Source organism: Corvus kubaryi, unplaced genomic scaffold (genome assembly GCF_017639235.1).
Source record: "Corvus kubaryi isolate FWS band 111438036 unplaced genomic scaffold, C.kubaryi_AGA036_p1.0 76, whole genome shotgun sequence".
Classification (NCBI taxonomy): Eukaryota; Metazoa; Chordata; class Aves; order Passeriformes; family Corvidae; genus Corvus; species Corvus kubaryi.
The window spans coordinates 14,213,644-14,238,332 of record NW_024582063.1 but is presented as its reverse complement, the minus strand read 5'-3'; the positions used below and the strand labels follow the sequence as shown (position 1 = coordinate 14,238,332).

The 24,689-nt window shown below is 41.9% G+C and overlaps 1 protein-coding gene across 2 annotated transcripts in view; it reads right to left on the bottom strand.

Annotated features, from left to right (window-relative positions):
• The window catches only part of SOCS5 (suppressor of cytokine signaling 5), a 54,433-nt gene extending 34,572 nt beyond the window's left edge, over window positions 1-19,861 (bottom strand). The window contains exon 1 of one of the 2 annotated variants that reach the window (XM_042051461.1): window positions 19,840-19,861. The gene's annotated coding sequence lies outside the window, so the exon portion shown is untranslated. Of the gene's footprint in view, window positions 1-227; window positions 335-19,839 lie in introns of those variants that run through there. The other variant, XM_042051460.1, reaches the window with a different exon arrangement.
• Window positions 19,862-24,689: the final 4,828 nt, after the last annotated feature.

The following is a 24,689-nucleotide window of genomic DNA, read 5'->3' as shown; positions in this document are numbered from 1 at the left end:
CGGCCCGGGCCCGCCGCCGGTGCCGCTCCCGGAGCGACCGGACCGAGCCCCCTCCCTCCCTCCGCCCAATGGAAAATAGTTCCCCGGGCCCCGGAGCGGAGACACCGGGAGCGACACCTCGCCGACCAATGAGAGCCGGCCTGGCCCCCCCGCGGCGCCAATGGGAGCGGCGGGCTGGCGGGGGCGGGGCGTCGCCCAGCCAACCGGGGCGCGGCGCTCGCACTGACCCGCTAGGCTGTCTCCGGTGGCCTCCATTGACCACCATCTTGGAGTCGGGCGCGATGCCCGCTCCGGGAATGGACTCGCTGGCCGGCGGCCATCTTGGATCCGGGCGGAGTCACGTGCGGGGGCGGGCGGCAGGAGGCGGCGGGGCCGCGGCGGCCGAGCGGAGCCCCCGCCCCGTCCCGCCCCGCCGGGAGCCGGAATTCCCCGCCACACTCGGCCTCACAGGCCGAACGGCGGTGCGCCGCTGGTGTCTCCAAGCGCGGCTCCCGGGGCGGCCGGATGCGGCGCAGGCAGGGACCGCCCCGGCACTGCGCCTGCAGGAGTCAGGCGGCTCCTTCTACGCTGAAGGTAGCAGCAAAAACTTGGAGACCCTTGGAGACACGTCGGTATTGTCTGGAGTAATACCCCATTCGAAGCAGTTTCCTCTCCCTTCCTCCCCATAATGGGGAGCGAATCCATGGCTTGGCCTAAGTGCAGGTGAAGTAACATCCGATCACGTCGGGCAAAGGAATCGCTCGCTGCAGCGCAAAAAGACAGCTGGTATTCCAAGTACCAGAACGCATCGCATCTTCCTGTAGCTGGCAGACACACTGGGACGCTATAGTGCGGACGGTGGACACTCAGATGGGAAGAGATGCATCGATGTCAGGCTCGGAGGGAAGGGTCCATGGGTTTACTCTATTGGAAGGCAGCAGCAAGCAGAGAATGGCAGGGGTCGGTTCTCTTTGACATCTTTCTCAGAGACTTTTGAGGAGGAGATGGAGTGTGTGCTCAACAAATTTGCAGGTGGTGCTGAAGCTGGAACAGTGGGAGTGCTGAAGGACAGAGCTGCCATTTAAATGGATCTAGACCAGTTGGGGGAATGACCTGACAGGAAGTCTGTAAAACTCAGCAGGGACACATAGAAGGAAATTTGACAAGTCTAGCGCTTGGGAAGGAGCAGGCCTCTGCAACAGTACAGGGTGGGGACTGATGGGCTGTGGAGCAGCTTTGCAGGAAAGGATGTGGGGTCTCGTTGGACAGGATGTTGGCCATGAGCCAGCAGTGTGTCCTGGCAGCAAGGAGGCCAAAAGCATCCCAGGTCATACGATTGGAAGCATAGCCAGTAGGCCAAAGAAAGTGATTATTTATTTCTGCTCAGCTACATGAGGAATAGTGTGTCCAGTTTTGGCTCCCAAAATGCAAGGAAAATCTCAACAAACTGAAACAAGTTCAGTGGAAGCCACCAAGTGGTCCAAGGGGAGGTGCAGCACTTGCCCTGTGAGGGAGAGTCTGAGGTAACAACCCTGGATTAGCTTGAAGAAGAGACAATTTAAAATACTTCAGCATACAGAACACAGCCTAGCATATACATTACCAGCAAAAAAACCCCAAAGATTAAATAATACACTGTATAAGCAATTCTGCACCTTGGAAGAGGATGAAAAATATAATGAAACACACATAATTGATGTTAGTTGCATTCAAAATGATACTGATGAGGCCAATGTGTGAATTTACATTTCTAGAGCAGGGTAGCACTCACGAAGGATTCATGTGCACCCTGCACAAATGCAGCTAAATTGCCACTTGGCAGTCCTACGTAAACAGTGCAATAAAGAATGTGCTAGCACGTAGCAACAACAGGGAAAATAAATATAGAGCCAGCATAGCCAGGATTTAGTTACCAGTTCAACATGGGGAAACACGAAGTCCTGCATCTGGGGAGCACCAGCCCCAGGCGCCTGTACATGCAGGGGGCTGCCCCAGCAGCTTTGTGAGAAGAACCTGAGGATCCTGGTGGGCACCAAGTTGAACACGAGCCAGCAACATGCCCTTGATGCAGAGAAGGGTAACGGTATCCTGGGCTGCATGTTGCCAGCAGGTTGAGGGAGTTGATTCTGCTCCTCTCCTCAGCACTGGTGAGGCTGAACCTGCTGAGCTCCCCACTACAAGGGAGATACAAAGCTGCTGGAGAGTTCAACAGAGGGTTGCTAAGATATTAGGGGATTGGAGTACCTCTCCTGTGAAGAGGGGCTGGAGGAGATGCGGCTGTTCTGGCTGGAGAAGAGAAGTCTTAGAAGAGGATCTCATCGATGTGTATAAAAACCCAAAGGGAGGATCCAGAGGATGAAGTCAGGATGACAGCAGTCTTTTCTGCAGTCATCCAACACTGACTCCACTTGTATAAAAGTTCCATAAGTCAGTTTTAGCCTCAATTTATAAGCTTTTTCACTTTTTAATTAATTACGTAGCAAACTGTAGCATTTTCATTTCCAGTATGCAGTAAATATTTTTATGCTAGATATCTAAAACTTATCAGAAGTATAAAGTTTTAGTAACATAAACTCTCAGATTTGCTATATCTCTTCATAATTGTAGAGCAGGTCCTCTTGATGTTACCATTTTTGCCAGGATTAAGGTTCAGCAAGTTTCCATCTAATGAAAACACCTGCCATTCTGGCCTGCTTCTAGGGCAAAGAACTTGTAACTGGGTGGAGGGAAATAATCAACTGCTTTGTTTCATTTTGAAGATCTGATGATAGGATGGAAGAAAAGAAAGGAAATAGGCTGCTACTTGGTATAAACAAGAAGAAAAATTCCTAATACCAGCAGAGCTAGGCTGTGGCCAGAGCTCAGCAGGATGGAGACTGTGCAGCTGGTGGTTATCATGCCCGGGCTTTACCAACCTGACCCACACAGCTGTAGGACATACTTTGATTTTGTGAGGAAGCATTGGTGCTAGGGACCAGCTCTGAGCCCTCAAAGCATGATGGAACTTGCTGTGGTTTTTCTGTAGCAATATGTTGGACATCTGAAGAGCTCTGTCAGTAAGACTGAGAAGGATATGGGAAAGCCATGGACTGGTGTGGGTGCTCCAGACCATGAGGCTGCAATGAGCCTATTGGTTCCTTTTTCAGGGTGTGCACACACTCTTGAATGAAAAGCAATTCCCTGGGGAAATTTCTGGGCAATCCCTTCTTTCCTAAGGCAATCAGTTTTCCGGATGGAGGGCAATGATCCGTGCATTGTAGGAGAACAAGGGGATACTGAGAGGAAACACCACTTGGAAGAAGGTGATCAGAGGCTGGAAACTGAGCCGGCTGCTACCTCCCACATTGGCTTGCTTTCATCTTTCAGTGTTTATTTCCCAGGCATGCCGCCAGCCTGGGGTGTGTGCTGCCAGCAATGCAGCGCTGCAGGGCATGCTGTGCACCGTGCCCTCAGTCTGCCACTCCTGGGTGACACTGCCCACTTTCTGTGCTATGGGCCACCGTGGTTGCTTCACCAGCCCCAAGCTGCCACATTAACCATGCTGCCTTAGCCCACATCTGCGGGATCATTGTTTTTCCGTGTGTCCCTGGCTGATCCTACTTCTGTGTTGCAAATTGTCTGACCCAGGCAACCTCTGCAGCTCTGGCCCCGAGCACTCTCTTCCACTCCCTTCTCCAGAGTTTATTCCTCTCTGCAGCCTAGAGCAATTCTGAGAAAGCAAATGCAGGCATAGACTTTAAATAAAACTTTTTAATTCCAGATGGAACTTAGTAAGGTTTGATGAAGTTAGTCAACTCCCCTCACTCCTACCACCATCAGCCACATACCAAACCTCAGTGTCAGGGGTTGTAAAACTGAATTGGAGTTCAGCAAGGCAAAAGGGCACCTTTCAGTTCTGGCTGATGTGGCAAGCAGTCTTCTCTGCAGACCCAGCATCTGTGCCCAGAAATCTGGGTGTCTGTGGAACTGAGGTATAGCTACAGTGGTAGGAATTTCCTGTGCTAGGGTGCTTTTTCTAGGCCATGGTGACACACAGCCAGAGGATTGCCTATGGGAGTCAGAGCAGTCATCAGAAGTGTGAGCATTTGATGCTGCTTCCTTATTTCCAGGCTTTTTCCATTCTGAGTGAGATGAACACTACTCTCTACTTCAGCTAGGCAGAGAAGAATAATAATTTAGATGGAAAATCTGAGATAATAGCAAGGAAAGAGAGCAGGAGTAAAACAATAAGCACTTTCATTATCCTGCTGAGGAAATCTTGGTGTCTGTGGGTAAATCCTGTCAGCAAAGGATACCTTGAAGCAAAAGGCTGATAAGCATGTACTAGATAAACCACAAGATTTGGCAAGAGGGACTTGCAGTAGGGACAGAGACCTCTGCAAAGCAGAAGTGGACAATCCTGGGAATGGTAGAACAAATGCAGGGTCTTGCCTGGTGTCTAATCTAACAAAATAATCCCAACATGGCACATCTCAGGATTAAGGATGAAGGAACCCTCATCAGCAGGCCAGCCAGCTCCTGCTGGGCACCTTCACTTACCAAGTGCTCCCTGCTTTGCCTTCACTGAACTCTGGCAGTTTTGCTTGCACGTGTAATCAGTTGCAGCATGGTGATCTGGTTGTTCACAAGCAGACTCACATTAATTTTACAGGGCCAAAAATTCTATCTTGCCTAAATAAATAGAAGGCAAGTTTGGTCTTAAAAATGCAAGAACCTCAGGTATCAGAAGAGAAATACACTTTTGAAATGTTCACCTGAACATCCAGCACACCTGCCCTGGCCACAGACCGCCCTTCAAAGAAAAGGCAAGGCTGGTAAAGTGACTGGACCAAACTGGAAGATATAGGTCCAAGTATTTTTAATCTGGGCTAACTGAACATGACTAGAAATAGAGGGGCATGAAATAAGGATACCACAGTGTTATCACTGTGGTGGAGGAAGAGCTCTGAAGGGGTTGGTTATTTGCTTTCTCCTTCAGTCCTTTGCTTTCCTCTGCCTGCTCCACTGCAGCTGAGCTGGGAAAAAGACCTAGAAGCCTTTCTGATTTTTTTGGAAGCTGAGTCATTTGGGTGGATGAAATAAGAACATCTATGATGCTTCTTTCTCCATTGTTCTGTACCTTGAATAAGCATCGACATCAAGGCTGAAAACATCAACTTTCTGATTTGGTTGCAGGTTCCCCACTTTGCATAGGTGTTAATAGTCATTCCTCCCACCAGAAAAAGGACAGCCAGGCTCCAGGACAGCTTCAGGCAGGCACAACACATGCAGTGACTTTTAAAAGTACTCTGACATGTCCAAGCACCACCCAAGACTGTAGTATGCGTTCTTGATCTTTCCTTTACTGAGTAATACAAAGCAACTGCTAGAACCGGTCCCTAGCCTACCCTCTTTTGCTTGTTTGTTTGTTCATTAAGTAACTTCCAATCATCCCAAGAGTCGAGAAGTCTGTTCTTGCAAGGAAGGTATAATTTTAAAATATTTTCCTTTGAAATGGATTTATTTGTGATCTAATCTGGTGCTCTGTTACTAATTTATGAATTGGCATACTTTTTGTCACCAGTATACAGTATCTACCATGGTCTTAAAATGACAGGGTCTGAAGGTTTTGAGAGGAAGCTGGACCATTTGCAGAAAATCAGTGTTTAGCATTTTCTGAAAACCAGGTCCCTCTTCAAGGTATTTCAAACTGAATACATAAAAGCAAAGAAACCCCAAATCATGAGTTACTTTTGAAAATTTTAGCCAGGGAACATTTTTTTTTAGTGCTGGTTGTGGAATCATTAATTATCATTGCACAGAATGTAATAACAAAGCAGAGCTCCCCAATGGATGAAAGCAAACCACTTCTCTTGTAGCTTTTCTTTTTTTTTTTTTTTTACAGCAATAATAAAACATATTATTATGCACTTCCAACCATGAATGTTCTCCAAAGCAATTTGATATTAAACTCCAAATCATCTGACTGGATGAGTTTTTACAGATTGTTACAGCAGAGCAAGCCAGGAATGTTATTAGAGTGGCCTGAGGCACAGTGCTGTTTCACGGCAAACAAGGAACAGTTAAAAATTTAAAGCGTCCCAAAATTCCTTTTCTCAAAGGGGATTTGTGGCACTGCGGAGATTAGAGCCATTCCTATCCAAGCTATATTCCTGAGGAGACCTCCGTTTGTGCCTATTTAGTCTAGAGGATCTGGTTTATTTCACCAGGGCAGAATACTAATGTGAGCTGGTGGTTCTGTTCTCTGGACTTGTTTCGTTTTCCTTCCTTTCTTCAGCAGCAATGCATTTGCACAATTTTTCAGGCTACAGCAACAGTAGGAAGAGGTTGGGTTGAAGCCTAGTTAACACCACCCAGATGCATGCCAGGTTTGTATTTTCAGTCGGTCCCTCTGACTGTCCACTGTATTGCAGGATTGGCAGACCATGCCTTCCATGATTCAACATGCAGGACTGGCTTTCAGCACTTACAAGAGCACTTTTAATTTGTAGAAATCACCATTAGTTGGAGAGAGGTGAAGCAAAATTGTGACACCTGACAACACCAGCATTGACAGGGTTGTGTTACACCGACCAAGGTGTTTTACCGAACAACCTACAAAATGGCTCTAAAAAAATCTCTTTGTTCTACAGGTCACTTGATTGTCAGCATAATTTGAGTATAGATCGAAGCAGCTGGACAGTCCCCAAGAATATCTGTGCAAGCTGTATTCTTCTGTGGCAGTGCCTACCAGGAGGTGGTTTGGGAGACATTCTGGGTGGTGGCTTCACTCCACTTGGAGATTTCCATACTTGCAGAAAAGAAGTTTTAAACTTGTTCCGTGTTTTCAAAGCACTGAAGACCAGCAATATAGGATTTAGGATTTAGATATTTTATTCTCTTAAAAATCTGATGATAATCAGTATTGGTTGGTGTTAGTGGCTACTAATGTGATTTCTGAAGGCTGGCAGCTAAACACTGCCAAGCACCTCAATCAGGCCAGCAGCACTATGGTGATCCCCAGGGAGCCCAGGCTGTCCGAGGAGGAGAGAAACAGGCTAGGTTGGAAAGGAAGTGGGACAAAATTCAGGACAATAGACAAATTAAAGAAGTTGGGAAAGTTTTAGACATGAATTTTAAACCTAGAAGGAATTTAGATTGTCTTAAATGTGCTATATTTTGAAAATTTTCACAATAGTTTGACTTATTTTTTAAATGAGGGGCAACTTTTATCACATGTTCAGCTAACTACATAGTAGCTAATAACCTTCTAAATTAGTTTTCTAAGCTTTGTCTCCTAGGTTAGAACAGAATGTATTTATTAGCCTACCTACCTTGCCAGACACAAAGAGAGCATAGGTGTAGTTTAAGTGAATTACCCGGTAATAGAGCCAGGTAAGATAACTCCTGGATCGCCTCCTGCCTCACACACACACACACACACACACAGAGTGGTTTGGCAATGTCATTAGCAATGCACCAAGCACATCTGTCAAGCACAGTCCTCGTCCCAGGCCTGCACAGCTGGGCAGTGTTACACCTCCACTGGGCCTGGGCCAGGCACTGCTTCTTCAACCTCCATGTCACCCTGTTCTGTTGGGGTGACAAAGAAAACAGTGAGCTTTGGGGCACTATTGTTGCTTCCCACAGGCATACCACATTGTTGGGGATCTTTTCCAGGTGCTGTTCTGGACTTCAAATGCGTTGTTGGGATGGACTTCGGTTAAGTCACCCAGGTTGCCAAATGCGAACAACAAACGGCACGTCCCATCAGACCTTCACTTCACCAAGTACTTCCGAGAGTGCCACGCTTCATTGCTAGCCACACAGTCCATTTTTGCATCGACAATGGAGTCTGCAATGTCTACCAGGACCAACATGGGCTCCAGGAATACTCATAGACATGTCTGAGAAAGTAAGCAGCAAGCTATGGTTGTTTTCAAGCCTCTTCTGAAGTGAGAGGAGGCCTCAGGGGTACATCTCAAAGTGTAAAACCATGACCAGATTAAAGGAGATTTAAAGCACAGATTAAAAGGAGCCCTTATTAGAGAACACATTAGAAGAAGTAGGACAACCAGAACATTTTCTCAGGATGTGCTCAGAACCACACAGGAATTGTTTCAAAGAGCAGTGGCTCATGACTAAAAGAGACAGTTTAAAGTGTTTTTGGACATCCTATGTCTCTCATCTTCACCACAGGTTTAGCCTTGCATGGGCAAACAGTCCAATTCCAGCACAAGGGGCGCCTCATTTATTACTAAATGATGCTATTTAAATGTTGGCAGTTTGAAGCAAGGGTGCCATGCTAGATTTTTATGCTCTTATGATCCCTCTTCACCCTTTTTGGGATGAAAGCCTATTGGGGTTAACCTGCACATATTGGCTGGGTGTGAGCACAACTTACAGTCAAATGTTACTGGTTCCAGTGCTTATTTACCTAAGCGATTATATTGTCTCCAGTCAGGCTATTTCCACTGATAAAGACCATTCTTGTCGTAAAGGAATGTACTAGTAGGGTTTCTTGTTTGTAACTAACTAGTAGATGGCCTTTTAGCTGACAATATCCCTAAAGTAAATGTAGCCGTAGGACTAGAACAAGATTTACTTGAAGAAACTCAAACATTCACGTTGAACTTGCCTTAAGATTTAAATGTCAGTTTCCTATCTTTGAAATATCTCACTCCCACTGATTCCAGTGAAATAGCTAATAACTACCCTTGAGGATTTGAACCTGAAGCATAACAGAAGGCAAAATATAACTCACAGAAATGCATAATAGAAAAATAATTATATTGTAAAAATAACTCGTAGTGCTGTTGCAGTGAATATTCTGCACTTGGATGTTTCTTTTAAAGGATTTACAAGATTTATAAATCTGGTTCTACAATGTTTTAGAACTCAAATCTGAGATAGACCATGGTTTTTTCATTGCTACAAACACATGAATTTAGTTTAAAATGGTCCAGCGTACAAGAGTAAGTATGATTTTCTTGACAGGCTCTATTTTCTCCTATATGCATTTGATAATGTAAGCTACAGAATCACTCAGTTATTCCTGTTGAAGACTGTACCTCTGCAAAATTCTAAAAGTAAGCTCTCAAATCAGCGTGTTAGAGAAAACAAGCTATATTGACTGTTATAAGAACAATATATGTATTAAGCTTTGATGTTAGCTACCACCTGTGGGAAACATTAAAAGAAATTGGCAACAGCCAGCATTTAACTTTGTGTGACAGGAAATGTAAGCTTTGAGGCTAGTCCCAAAATCTAGGTGATTTTGGTCCAGAAGTCAAATTTTCATTTTTAGGCACAAACCACTGTAATTATAAACAGGCAGTTTGTACCTGCAGACAGACAATGAACTGTCTGGTTGCCCAAATGACACTTAACACTTCTGGTGTGCTTTTGAGTGAGATGCCTTTTGATGTACTGAATCTGGATATGCTTACCTTGGGTTCAGTAGAACATAACAGGTTTTCAGGTACCTTGTGGTCTCACTTTGTGAAATTAAAACATTTCAGGTAGCTTTGCACTCTTCATCATCTATATGATATCACTTATCAACCAACTGAAGACTCTATGTTTTAATCCTTGGAAAGACCGCTACACCTCATATTCCTCAGAATCTCCTCAGGCCACACAAGTAAAATTTGGATGGTAAATCTGAGCTTCCCATTCAGAGCTGGACCCGAGTCCATCATTCCCTGGGCTTGGCCTATGCTTATTGAATGAAAATTACTGTAGTGCCATCTAGTGCTACTCTGCTGATCCTTGTATTTGCTGTATAGTTCCCAAGGACATTGCTCTGGATTCAATATTCTATCTCTAAACACTGAAACATTGAAAAGGCAATTACCTTTCTTGGCAACATTCCCCATTTTTTCTCAGGCAAGTCATAGTATAGATTATATACAATTTCTATAACAGACTTTGCAGCAGTGCATTAAATTTGGCTTTGAGCAGTGTGACAGTGTGGAGTGGGGAAGGAAGTGGAGATTATCTTGCAAAGAGCATGTGTTCCCATATCTTCAAAATGTGCAACTTTTAAAAATAGGAATGCAGAAACTGCTCTGGAAAGTATGCCTATAGAAGGGAAGGAATCCTTGCTTGCAAAGATGATTTTGAAGCATCAAGCCCAGCCCAGTTAGTGAGGAAACTATTCTTTCCCCTGTATATATGGAGTGCAATCTCTGTTGAAAAACCTACAGGTATTGTCACACCCTAAGGAGATGAAAAAGACTTCCAAGAGTTTTTGTGCAATTCTGTTCACTAAAATGTACCTGGTTCATGCAGCAATTCTTCCTGTTAACCCATCCAGGTCTCCTGCATTCCAAGACTGGGAGAACTAGAGGATTTTGGTCTGGATATGGGACAGCTGCCCTAACTGTAGTTGAAAACCAGCTACCCAAAAGGCAGCATCTGGCTGTCTGCAGCCTGAAGCAGTGTGCCTTGAGACGCCTAATCCCATATTATTGAAATGTTTCTAAGCTATTCCTACAAAGACAGTCCTAGTGAGAAGCCAATTGGAAACAAGCACTTGGGGGCTTGTGAAGATCCTGCTGGCTTCCCATCTACACCTGCAGAAGTTTTTGAATCTGACCTCAAGGCACCTTGTGGTCAAGTAAATGTGCTTTGTTGAATGTGACAGTGATTTTGTGAGCTGTGGTACAATGTGACCTGTGGCCTGTTAGATTAAAAAAGTAGCTGCTGTTGCCAGATGTTCCACGTGTCTCCTCAGACCTCTTATTTAAAGTACTGGCAGCAGCTACCCACAAGCAGTCCAGCACCCAGTGGGCCAAATGACTATTTCTGTTTTCTTGAAGAGCTATAATGTCAACACATTCATCTGAAGCAGTTCGAGGCCATGCCCATGATAGCAACTGTGGGTAAATAATTTCAGGTGTGTAGCAGGTTCCACTTAAATCAGTAAAGTCTGTCCTATGATTTCTTTCATCTCACAATCATTATATAGTTCAAGAACTATACTGGGCTTGCTCTTAAAAAGTTCTACTGACACTCCCAGCATCCACCTTTTCATCATACCTTCAATATGGAACTAAAATTAGACTCTGTTCCTGAAATGAATATATTGCTCTTCAATACACAAGCTGCAAATTGAACAATAAATTCTTGTCTTAGCATGGAATTAAGTTGAGCTAAGATAGGAAATTTTATGTTTCGCCACCTCTAAAATAATAAAGTAAGTAATAGAAATTGTTTTCCATGCTGTCAGCTTGAAACTTACAGCAATTTACTGGCTAACAGAGAAAATTTTGCCTGATAGGAGAACTATATGTAAGATAGTAAAATAGGTAACAGAGGGAAGTTTATAAAACTCTAAGTGAATATTTACAAGAATTTAACCCAACATACAAATCTAGAAGCATTATCACTATTTTTTTTTACCTTAGGAATAGGCACAAACTTCCACATACTTGATATAAATGTCTAGACCTTATTTTGAGTGAATCCATGTCTATTTAATAAGCAGAATAGTGCCAACAATTTTATAGAGAGCTCCACATGGTTTTTTTTTCCTCTGGAATGTCTCCAAGCAAGTCACACTCTTAAAAAAAAAATATTTGGCCCTCATCCTGCAAAGCCTTGTGTGTGTGTCAAGTTTTACATGCTGTGAAGAGCCTCATTGATTTAAATAGAGTTACTCACAAAGTAAAATGTTAAGCCTCTGCACAGATTTCACTAGGTTCAGAACTTTTGTTTGAAATATATTTGTGTTCTCAAGTTTCCTTTTGAAAGAGCCCCTACTGTCCATTGCTCCATTTTTGTGTACCCAACACTTTCTATAGCTGTTCTAGCATTACTCCAGCCTGAATTTGCTGGAACATTTCGCAAGATCCTGTGAACTGTGGAAGAGGAAACTGCAAGTAGGAAACTTACCCAGTCTATATTTTTCACAGATCAAGACTGCAATACATGACACTTTGAGCAGTATTAATATATTTATGTGAGTTAGTGACAGATAGAATTTGATCCAAAAAAAGTGTCTAAAATACACTCAGCAGGATGCCCCCTGCTCCCCACCATGAATGCCAATAACTTTCATTCTTACAAAAGTTTCTAGTGCTGTTCCTGAAAAAATTCCAATGTGACTTGAGAGTGACACAGTATAGTACCATATTCCTCACAGGAGCTCACAGGAGATTATTCCAGAGTCTCTGCTGCTGCCCAACACCTTCTCAAATTGCAAAGGGGTGAAAAACCCTCACGTGAGAAGACACTTCTCAGATTTTGCCATGTAAGTCCTACAGAACGACAGCAAACCTAACATCTTCCTGAAGTCTTTGAGGTGACAGTATAAGCTATTTCAGAGGTGTTCACTGTCTATCTTGGATCATGCTTAAGTTAGAAAACTGAAAGCAGTGATTTATAATTACCATCTGACAGCCATCCCTTTGGAACATATCACAGGAACTGTGGCAAAGACCAATATGGTTTAATTCAGGGATATTCGTACTGACTTTTACTTTCCATTCTATGTTAGCTCTGATAGGAGTTTCAATTTTAAGACCGTGCTAAACATGTCTCAGCAGTAAAATATACTAAGAGTGTAAATGAACTATCTAAATTTTACCCTTTTTTAAAGGTCAGGATTACATTCCTGTTTTATCTAGAAAATATTTCACACATTTTGTGAGAACAATGTATTAAACAAAATTGAGCTGATTGACAGTGGCACAGCTAAAGACAGTACACAACTGTCTCATTAATTTAAAATGTCAGATACATGTTCTGCTCTGGTATACTTCAAACAGGATAAGAGATTTAAATAGAACAGGTGTAGATGAATTTTCCACTGTCAAGCAATAAATATAACTTAAGAAACAATATAGAAGCAGAAGACTTTAAATACAAGTACTTCCTTCCCCTAGGAGTTGCACAGAGGAGCCAACACATGTGACTTCGGAAGATTCAGTGACATCTGGCTTCACATTTTTCCTGCATATTATGTGATATTTAGCATATAAATTTGTCTTCTTTGATACTGTTCTGACTGCTAAACCTTTAACCTGACTTAATTTCTGTCTGAAGGACTTTTTCTTATCTGCTTTATTTTGCATGTTTTGTTGGTGGGTTGGTTGGTTTCTTTTTTTTTTTTTTATTACTCTTTGCTGCTTTTACCTGTGGGACAGAACTGGTCTAATTTGTCCCTTCTTTCATGGATGATCCTGAATACAGTACCAAGCAACAGAGTAGGGAACCAACCACTGCTCCAATACAAGACCTTTCCAGAGACCTGTGTGAATAAATGATCCTCCACTCAACCTGACGAAGGAAGATAAATAACCATCTACTTCTATATTAAGCATGTATTTATTGTGTAAGAGTCACGTAATGGGTGTGTGCACATGAGCATGAAGGGAGAGGTCAAAACACTGTTCTAGAAGATACTGGTGTTGAGTGCTAGAGGTTGATGCAGCGAGACATGGAGGCTTAAGAAGGTGAAGAAAGGAAGGAAGGAAGAGTAGGAAGAAAGCTGGAGAAAGGAGGGTGGGAGTGAAAACTAGGATGCACAGGAAGAGAGAAAAGTGGGTGAATGAACTAAAAGAGACGCGGCAAGCAACAGCAATGGGCTGGCAAATGGAGGCTGATGCAGAAATAGCAGAAGCCGAATTTTGGAGTTCAGGATGTGGTTGGGTCCAGAAGGACAAGGCCCTTCCCAGCTATTGCTGTGCATCGCTGGACAATGGGAGAAACGAAGGCATTTGAGGGCTATGGCTTTTACTGCCTGATCTCAGCCTTAAATGGATGCTTTGAGGAAGGATAAGATTTTAAAATGCTGAGGGAGAGAGAAAGAAACAACAAGGGAAGGTGAGATAGGAGACAAGCCTCAATGTGACTTGTGATTTTATTTCAGGCTGCTTGCCAACGCATGTTTTATTTATTTTTCTGGTTACTATTGGATAATGTAAAAATGTGTGTCAAGTTGTGACCTGTCAAACGTGCTCAGAGGGTTTTCAGTCCTTAACAGGGAAAAGATTCTGCCACTCCCCAGGTTAAAAATTTAATATGGCCAAGGGCTGTCTGTGAGTACAGTGGAGAATCCAGTTGTAGCAGTGGAGGTGGTCTCTGATAAAGATACCAGATAAAAGTGAAAGCAAACTGGAAACTCAGCTGTGCAGAAGCCTGTAAGTGGGAATGTCATCTGTAGCCTAACATCACACTGAAATAAAATACATCTATAATGAACTCTTCCAGCCTTAAGAAAGATTCTGATACCTTGATGGCCTCGACTATGGCACATTGGTGCCTGGGATCCTCTTCCCAGCTGCTGCTGCTCTTCCAGTGGGAGGGAGGCTGTCTGATCTGCACTGAGACCTTGACTCGTAGTTGTGATGGCAGCAGGAAGCCCATTTCAAACTGTCTCGCCCCAGATATCTTCTTTATCCCTAACCCAGAACCTTTAAGAGTGAAGAGGAAATTGCACACTGGATGCTGTCATTGAGCTTCAGGGCTCAGGTGCAAAGGTGCTGCACCATCCATCTCCCTGAGGCACCTGGTCCTCTATCAGGCTCCACTGCTGGGGCAGGAGAATTCCAGAGCCAGTACTGCAAAGCCAGCCTACAGAGCAGAGGAAGGATGGAGGGAGTTATTTCACCCATTCTCTGTTCCCTGTTGTCAAGTAATAGTGCATGGGCAAGTTGTTTTCATAACTCACTGCAGATTATCTGGTATTTAATAGGACTTGCTGGTTTTGCTTTCAAAAGAATTGACATGTTGCAGGATTGTCAGCTCTGAAGCCAATCTCTGGCAAAGCTATCCCATTTCACATTGCTGACTAACACACCCATCTCTCAGTGGCACTGTTTCTTATCCCTTCTGTTTAATAGTCAGATTGATTTTCATTCTTTATTACCATTTCTTTAGTTTTACACAGTTCACTGCTGTAACTCCAAATAATCTCCATCTGGAATATCACTTTGGCTCTCTTTTTTCATATTACTGGGAACTCATTTAGTTTTGTCAGTGTTTCAGTTTAACTCTGCCTTCTTTTTTTTTTTTTTTTTTTTTTTTCCAATTTTGGTAGTGACTTGCTGGAAGGTTGTTAGCTGAGTTTCTTGGGGGATTGCATTAGCTTTTCATTCTGGTTTAAAGGTACAAAATGCTCAAAGTTAACAGATTGTGTCACAGCAGAGGTGTCATAATTTTTTCAAAAAACAGGAATAATGAGTGTAATGGATTCCTTTTTTGTCTTCCCAACACTTGCTGTATATTTGTGACGGACAATATCAAGTTAGCAAGTTTAGATATAAACTTTCACAACTGTTCAGTTGTTTTCCCAATCTCTGTAACTCCTTTGTGGAAGTGGAATGCCTTTCCCCCCGCTCCAATATTTATGCAGTTTCATGTCTCAGTAAGTTTAAATATTATTTTTATTTAATAGCAATAATGTGGACTTCTATATAACTTTACTTGTCTTTCCATAAGATTGGTTTTTCTCTATTATTTTTTCCCCTTACAAATGTAAGAGACATCTTAGAACAGACTTGCCTTTTTATCAAGTGTTCAATTAAAATCAGTTAAAGGCTCCTCTTTATGATTTCTGCACATGCAGAGCAGAAAGCAATGAACTGATTCAGGACCAGGCTCGGTCCTTGTTTTCACAGCAGATCCAGAGATCTCTGCTGACTGCTCTGGAGTTGTGGTGTCTTCATTCACATGAGAACAAAACTTCTGCTTTAATGTGTAGCCAGCAGCACAGTTCTCTTATTGTCAGGAAGATGTTAATTCCTGTTAGTGTTTAAACTTTGCTTTCAGAATGGCAAGTTGACACCTACTGGTGCAGCAATCAAACTCTCTCAGATATGAGGGATTAGCTGTAGATGTCTCTTAACCTTTTTCCCCTTCCTTGGGCCTAAAATTTGGCAGATTCATAATCTGCTCAGGAGCCTTTCTGTAATATGGCTGAAATGTGTTTTACAATGAAGTGAGGCAAGAAATGGACACAGAAATTATTCTTTTTATTTTCTATTCATTTAGCACTGCTGTGTAATTTGAGATTCTCTGGCAGAAAAAAAATACTTGGTTTGCTGATGTGACTTCTGTGATCTCCAGTAAATATTGTCAGAATTGAAAAGTTTGAAAAGGAGTTTTCACTCTCTGAGTTTTCAGTAGTCTACTCTTATCCAACTCTGTAGATTTCATTCTAGGCTTCTGCATGTAAGTTGAAGAAATCCTGTCCCAATAAATAGAGCTTCCCTTCAGTAAGAGAGACACTGACAGAATCCTTCCCCCCATTCCACACAGATAAAATCCCTTCTTTTGTGGGGCCAGAGCTCTTGGGTTTACCTTAAGGGTTTCAGGGAAACTGGAGAAGGCTGGCCCTTGGCGTTTGCCATTTCAAAAGCCAGGCTGGGTATCTTTCCACTGGAATTGGTGGGCTTGGTTAGTGAAATCCAGCTGCCTCTGCCATGCCAGAATAAGACAAGATGATCTGCAATGGTTCTTTCTGGCTGCACGGCTTATGAATAAATGAAGTGATTAAGACATATGGAAAAAGCCCACGTTCTTGAGGAGTCTTAACAGTAAATATGTTCATGTGCATGAGAAGCAGAGTTAGAGAGGCTTAAAGGACCTTCAAATTATTTCCCAAGATCTGCAAACTTTGCTTTCTATTTTTTTTAAGGTAAAGGTTTTCCATAGAATTCATCTGTAATTTGAACACATCTGGCACCTTTTATTATTTTTGTGTAGTTAATTACCTTCTGCTCCTGACAGAGGACTACTGACATGGCACTGTAACAGCACTAACACTGTGGCTGCAGGATTCCCATGTGCCATTCATTCTGTCACAACACATTTTTCTACCCCTTGGATATTTTTCAGCTCTTACTGACTGATCTCTTCTACAGTGGAGAGACACTAAAAACAGTAGTGGGTTCTGCTGTTATATGTTTGCTTGCTAAAAAGACTTACTCCTTTTGTTGAGATATTTACAAAAACTAATTCAAGTTGGTTTAGAAAACATATGAGTTGCATTATTTTTTCTAAGAATTTCAATGGTTTAAAGAAAGTATCTTTTTATAGCTCCTAGGCTCTGAAGGAGCATAAGTTTTCCATAAAATAATGCTTTATTTTTCAAAAAGAGTTGGGTTTACTCCACATGCCAGAAGTTAAGATATTTGAGAATGTGAAAATCTATTTCTATTTTCATTGGAAAAGAATTCCCATTTCTGATGATATATGATCTTACAGCTTTTTAAGGTGATATTAGCCTCTATTACTGCTAACATTTATTTTGGACAAAAAGTCAGTGGGGAAGACTATGGGGCTTAGCAAGAGAGTTGAGACCATAGTAACTACATTAATTGTCCTGGCACTTCTAATATTTCTTCAAATAAATTTGTCTTAGTGTTACAGATCCATTACAATTAAATGCCAGTCAGCTTTACAGTGTTGTAATGTGGTTTTTAGGATTTAGAATGACATCATATGAAATTTTTTCTCAGACCACTGTATTTTTTTGAAATAAAGCTCATTGTTAAGATAATTATTTACCTTGTCTTGCCTTAGAGATTTGCCTTTTCTTTATAACAATGCTGCCTCCACATCTTTCAGATAAGGGCCATGCATGGAGCTGGGCACCTCAGCTGCAGCCCCAACCTTGTTTAAAAGTTAGTGCAAAAAAAAGGAAAATTCTGGAATGAAGTGAAAACAATTAAATGGAAGGACTGAACTGAAGTGCAATGAAATGAACCGAAACTTAATGAAATAATACTCATAGAAATCTTGAGATATCATTTCCTTTCATACAAATAAAGAATTTTCATAAAAGGAAATTAAATGAGAAATCAATAAATAAAGTGAAATAAAAAGAGAGGAAAGGAAATAGAATGTAATTAAATGAGATTGAAAAAAAGAGAAAATTCTGAAATTAAATGAAAACAGTTAAACACAATGGAATGAACTGAAGTGCAGTGAAATGACACAAACCTTAATGAAATGATACTCATGAAAATCTTAAAATTTCATGTGCTTTCATGAAATGAAGAATTTTCTCTTCATGAAAGGAAATGAAATAAGAAAAGAAGGAATGAAGTGAAATGAAAAGACAGGAGAGGAAATGGAATGAAATGAAATGAGATTGAAAAAAAAGAAAATTCTTAGGAGAAGTTGTATCATTGAAATGGAATGGAATAAAGTGAAGTGCACTGAAATGAACCGAAACTTAATGAAATGACACTCATGGAAATCTTGAGATTTCATTTCCCTTCACGAAATGACAATTCTTCATGAAACAAGAAATCAGGGAATGAAGTTAAATGGAAAGACAGGAAAGGAAATAGAATGACATGAAATGAAATTGAAAAAAAGAGAATTCTGAAATGACTTACAGGTGTTCTAAGCCCTTTTGCAGCAGCAGCTGGAGTCTGCTTGGTGTGTAAGAAGACAACAGATGCTTCTGATTAGTTAACTGAATCTCAGTGGTTCCACAGCATGTGCTTCAGGAAGGAGTTTCTCTTTCCTTGAAATATTTGATGGAATTTGCCAGAATCTGAACTATTAAAGCTGGAAAGTTACTCTCAAACTTTGAATGCATCCCTCTCGGTCCTAATTTTTTGCCAGCTGTAATCTTGTTGAGTGGTCAACTTGAAATAAAGGGCATAGAATGTAACATTCAGCTACAATCAACCCTATGTAATCATTCTATATTATTTTTTACACTCATGAACATTCAGGTTGCCTGTACAGTCTATATACACCTATCCTAAAGTGTTAAAGTCCCTGAATGCAAACACTAAGCAAACAATCTGGGGGTATGAGGGGTGTGGGGAATGCTACAGACATCTGTGGTTGTGATAAAAGGAGTTAAGTACTTTGCTCTGTCTTCAGTTTCCTGATGACAGGAGTGGAAAACAATTACCATTTTTCCAATTGAATCCTAAGTTTATTGTCTTGGGAACATTCCTTGCAGATGACAGAAAGAGAAGAAACTATCCTACCAGATGTACTTCTAGCTATTCCATTACTTATCTCTCCTGCCACTTGGAAGTCTGTTTATTTGGTTTATTAAATATTACAGCTTACTGTTTAAAATGTCATACAGCAGGACTGGTAGAACTGCTGTGTTATCCTCCTTTGTTCAGCTCTTACGTGACAAGGTCATTGTTTAATGAGTGTAGGCACATATAACCTTCAAGACACAACAAGGCAATAAACTGTTCTCTTTTTCCTGTCGGCTGTAAAATCTGCAGGATGACTGACAATTATAAACACCTCAGGAGGTGAGGTATGAGATTCCTTTTAATACTGGATTCTGATATATACACTCTGTGTTGGAGGCATGGTCTCCCTAGCAAAGAGCTGTGTTAAGCAAGTAAATTGGAACATATGAAATGTTCCATTCTTAAGGCTCCACTGCATCTTCCTGTTACTAATGGACAATCAACATCAGTAACTTCCCCCCCTGCCCCACTCTTCTGTTTCTGCATCAGACAGAAAAAGCTAATTTTTGTCTGTCAGATTCAGACAAGGGCAGCTGGTGAACTTCTTAAGCACTTTACAATAAAGTATAAACTCCTGCCCCTGTGCTTCCTACATGGCACACACAGTCCAATGAGGAATGCATCATTCACAGGACCTTACAGTCGACATTGGTCTGTACTTTAAAAATTCATGTGATACAAACATTTAAATAGGTTAGCTCCATTTAGTTTCTACTGTCTCTTCACTGAGATGAGCAATGCAGTGATTAAACCCCATGCCATGATCCGTGTATGGTACAAAACAGAGTACAAGTGCACACTTGTGAATTAGCTCAGATTACCTTTGTTCTGATGAGAATGAGTGCAGTGATCTGGGACAGAAGTGAGAAATGGAAGGACAAAGGCAGCACAGTCATTGTCCAAAACAGGTACTCACAGGTTGGTAGTCAGGCACAAGAGGCTTCCTGCCACCAGTGCAATTTGCACATCCAGAGGCAGCCAAGGCATGGCAGCTCTAGGGGGAAAAAATGGGCAGGAGTATTGTTAAATTGATGGGAAAGGTCATTTATAGCTGTCACTCCATCTGAGCAAAGTAAATACAGGTTTTCCTGAATTCTGACAGCATTAACAAGACTAGAGATCTATAGCTGGAAGGGATTTCCTGGTATCATTTACTCCATTCTCCAGCATCAGCACAGAATAATGCCTATCATGCTATTCCTGACAGATGCTTATTTTTTAACAGCTGCCAGTTAAGGTGATTCTGCAATGATCACAAGCAGCATTCCCTCATGCTACTTCATTGCTCTTCTAACCTGACATTTTTTCTAGTTGCTAATCCAAATCTCTGTGATTACAAACTAAAGTAATTATTTCTTATCTTTGTATCTGGAGTGGTACAAAGCCAATTGAATCGGCTTCATGACAACTGAAAACATACTCAGCAGATTCCTGTAATTTCCCTTTTCTCAGTTTCCTCTTTTTTTTCAGCCTAGATTCCTTCTATTCTTTCTCAGAGCTCAGGGCTTCTGAGCTGCCTGTCAACTTTTCACTCAGCTCTCTCTAGGTTTTCATTCTTTTAAAAACACAGTGCCCAAAATGTCTGTGGAAGAAAAACACAGTGCCAAACAGATCCCAAAAATTATCTTCTTTGGCTTATGTGTGGTCCTGTTATTAAAACTTCCCAGAACATTGTTGGTTTTGCAATCCTGCCTTGTCAGTGACTCATGTTCAGATTGTGACCCACATAACCCAGGGTGCTTCGTTGCAGAGAGGGCTGTGGTGAGTGAGCCCTGCTTAAGGGTCTTTAGCTGACTCTGAGGGACAGATGAGGGTGGATCATGGGGTAGATCATGTCATGCTGTAACAGCTGTGAGGGAAGAGGGCCTCAGGGCCTGTATCCACCAGCCACAACCAAACTAGACACAGCTCAAGGATAATGCTGTCAAATAGTTTGCACGGGGACCTGGGTGCTATCAGTCCCAGAGAAAGACTTGTTCCTGCTGCTGGTTTTATGAGTAGATCCTTGCATTCATCAGGTCATTTAATACAATCAAAATGGACTGAAACAGAAGTAAATAGAGTCCATGGCCAGAGGGCAGTGGGGAACAGAGATGTCAAGGACATGCAGGTCAGTTTAGATACCTACAGGTCATGGGTCTCAAGACTGTCATGCCTATGCCTTTCACTCTCAGTGTGCTGAAGAAAGACCAGAGGAGGGAGTTCGCGCCACTAATGGTGTGCTTTTCTTCAGGGCTTCTTCTCACCTTGCTTCCACCTCCAAATTAGTAGAGGTTTCATCCCACCTAACATCTAAAACTGGTGTCATATGTAAGCCCCTTTTGGGAAAGGGAAAAGTCTGGGAAAAGAAGAACTACCTTTTGAGCCCTGGATTCACCCCATTCCAAAATAAATGTCTTAGAGATGAGATATGAATCATCTCCTGAATGTGCTGCCTCTCTCCATTGATCAGTGAGGGAGTGACTAGGTCAGCCTTAGGCCAGGTGTCAAATTATTTGACAGCCATGGAAAGGCAATCCCAATTATTTCCTTAATGATGGGCCAGACTCTCTAGTCAAGCTGATTACTTTTCCAGAAAAGCACTCATAATCTGTTCCATGCATAACAAAATTCACTATATGTATGAGAATCCATAAAGTTAAGTTTAAATGCTGAATATCCTCTCTGTTCTCTGTCTTCCACACATCCTCTGCCTCTAGCTCCAGTTATCTATAGCAGATTGTCTTTTCCCAGCCATTCCTGGCAATACCTCAATAACCAGCAGCTGGGTCACATTCATGGAGTCACAAGAACAAGACAAAGCTATCAGTTAAAAACTGTATCTCCTCTCCCTGGCTTTCATTGGCCTGCCATTAACTGACAAAGGGATGTCATTTTATTTTGCCTGCCCACATTTCTCGCAGCACGTAGAAGGAAGTGCAATTTGCTGTCACAGCAATTTTTCCCTTTCACGCTTGGCTAGACACACTGTACATTTCACACAGATCTTTTCACTCAGCTGCTGCAAGCAATGGCCCCGAGGTACCAGAAATCAGAGACTGCTGTCTCAGCTTTGTTAGAAGCCATAGAATTCTATGCTAAAACAATACACGCTTTACTCATCTTACTAAAACAAATACTTTGGTAGCAAACTCATGAAGTGCAAACTGTTGGCAGAAAGGTTTTGCTGGTAGATTTTTGCAGAGTAGCACTTGTACTAATACATACATTTATATGTATCTTTGGTTCTGTTTCTGCCAAACTTCATGAAAGAACTGGAAGGTAAACCTCAATCCCTAGAAAGAAGGATAATGAGCAGCTAAATGTGGAATGCAAAGGGCTGCTGTTATGGTTGGGTCAGAAACTGCAGAACAGCTCCAGTCTAGAGCAGAAGCAGAAGATCATTTTCTCCATCCAGGCTGTGCTTGAAGATTTATCTAACACCGTACTTACCTCCATGAAGAGTACTGTGCATTTGCCACTAGTGGGCACACAAATGTTCTTTTCTGACACTGACTTGATCTACTAGTTCCAGTGTAACATCATGGGAGAGACAAGGGACTGGAAATCACAAGCACAGGAAGTCTTTTCTGTATCCTGATCTGCTATATTTGTATTTTGTAACTGGAAAAACACAGCTGTGTGAAATTAATTAGGTGATGGTTCAGAGCACCGTTAGCTTTTATTTTGGCTGAAAGCTCTTTGTAGCGATGTTCTGTACTCAGTGGTTGAGAGTTGGTCTGCGTTTTCAAACGCTAGATGGTGCCAAGGGTTCACACATAAAGTAAAGCAACAAAAATATTCCATTTACCAGCACTACCGGCATAGTTTGGTCTTTCTGTAGTTCTGTGAATTAGTTCAAAATCTATTCTTAGAATGTCTCAATACCAAGGAAGTGACAGTGAAAAAAATCTGTACAAGAGGGTACTAACCTAAGTAACCCAAGTCACAGCTAAATTATTGTTAGAGTCCCCAGAGAGAACAGCAATTCAGACATGAAGTTTCAATACAGGGACATTATCAGCACAGATCTAGTGTTTTCTTCAACAGAAATTTTTATATTTGCTCATTCAGTACTCTTACTGGTCTCACTATACAACCAAACTCTCAGGAAAGAGAAACAAATTACACCAACTTTAAATCAGAAATGTGTAATATCCACTGCATACTGCTTTACAGCAATATTTGGGGGAAAATCTGTAGCCATTTTTCAAGCCAGTATCATACTTTCTTAAGGCAATTTGTATAAAACTGTTATCTGTGAGATTATCATACTGATAGTTTGCAGGAAGACTGTTATTAAATTAATAGCAAGCAAAGGTCAAAAAAAGGAGTATTTCATACCTCATCAGCTTTTTTATTCTAATACTCTATTGTTTCAAGTTATTGACACTGTTTGATTTTCCCAGTCCAGATTTTCCTGTTTGTACTCAATCGGAGTTCTGAGGGAGAGGAGTATCTGTCTGCCAAGGATATGCAAGACTGTGGAGTTATCTGAGTCTTGGGGAAAGTGCCCAGTTCATGCAGTTATCTGTCAGTACAGGTGCTAGATCTCAATCCTGCATTCAGGATTCTCGTAAGGAGCCTCTCGTGGATATCAATGTAGCTGGAAGAGAGTCTATCTTCTCAGTGGAGAGAAGCACCATTTCTTAAAGCCTTCTGATCCAAGTCTTTAGGAAGGATCCTTGGATCCACACTTGATGTAAAATTGTTCCCTGAAACCAGGCTGTGATGCCTCCCCAGTGCTGTCTCTGTGTGTTTTGTGGCAGTTCTGTGTACGTAAATAAAGGAAGTTCCTCCTCGATGACCGGCCCGCAGGACCACAGGTGCCTCTCCCCAGCAGGCTGACCCAGCCCACAGGACACAGGAAAAACATGCTGCAGCCCAGCACAGAGCAGGCTGAGTAAACAGAAGGCACCTTGTCTCTGTTGTTTGTACGTGTTGCATTTACCAGAACTCAGCTGCCTCAACAAACTTGTGTACAGAAGCTGTGGTGGGGACTGACAAACATTCCAAAGGGGGAACAACAGTGTATCTCTGCCTAATGGACAATGGCATATGGAGACACAACAAAGTCCAAGGAGTTGTGAAGAATGAAGACAGATCAATAATACAGAATTATCTGGGTGGCATCACCAACTGGACACAGAAGGCATAATCAAACAAAGTTTTACATCTAGGATGAAAGCATATCCCTCATACTCAGACAACAGGTGAAGGCTGGGAGAGCTCTCGTGAAAATGTGACATTGGAAAGGATTTGGCAATGAGTAAGGTGGATCGTCTGCTGAGCATTCAGCCTCTGCTCTGATTCTGCAGCCAAGAGCACTAATGCAATCCATAAATGTATTTATAAATCAAAAGTGAAGGGACCTATTTGACATTTGTGTGATTGATCTCCACTAATTTCAGTGTGGAGACCCTGAGAAAGTTTAGAGTAGACTGAGAGTTGCCATTAAGAATTGGAAAGCAGTTTGCAGTGAAATATTTCAGGAATTTGCTTTGCTTTTCTTATGAAACATACGTAAGTCTATGACCTCCTGTGCAGTTTCTCTGCAGATTAATTCACATGCCCACTGGGTGCCCTGTGTCATTTCTGTAGATCAGCTAGTTAGGGTGAGGTCATTTCAATCTCATTTTGACTCCGTTGCATTTTGCAAAGTTAGGTTAAATATTCTTTAAAAAAAGAGAGGCCCAATGACAGGAGATGAATCTATTATCCATTCATTATGGATCTAATATAAGAAATAAGGACTTTGTTTAAAAACTCACTTCTGAGAACCACCCA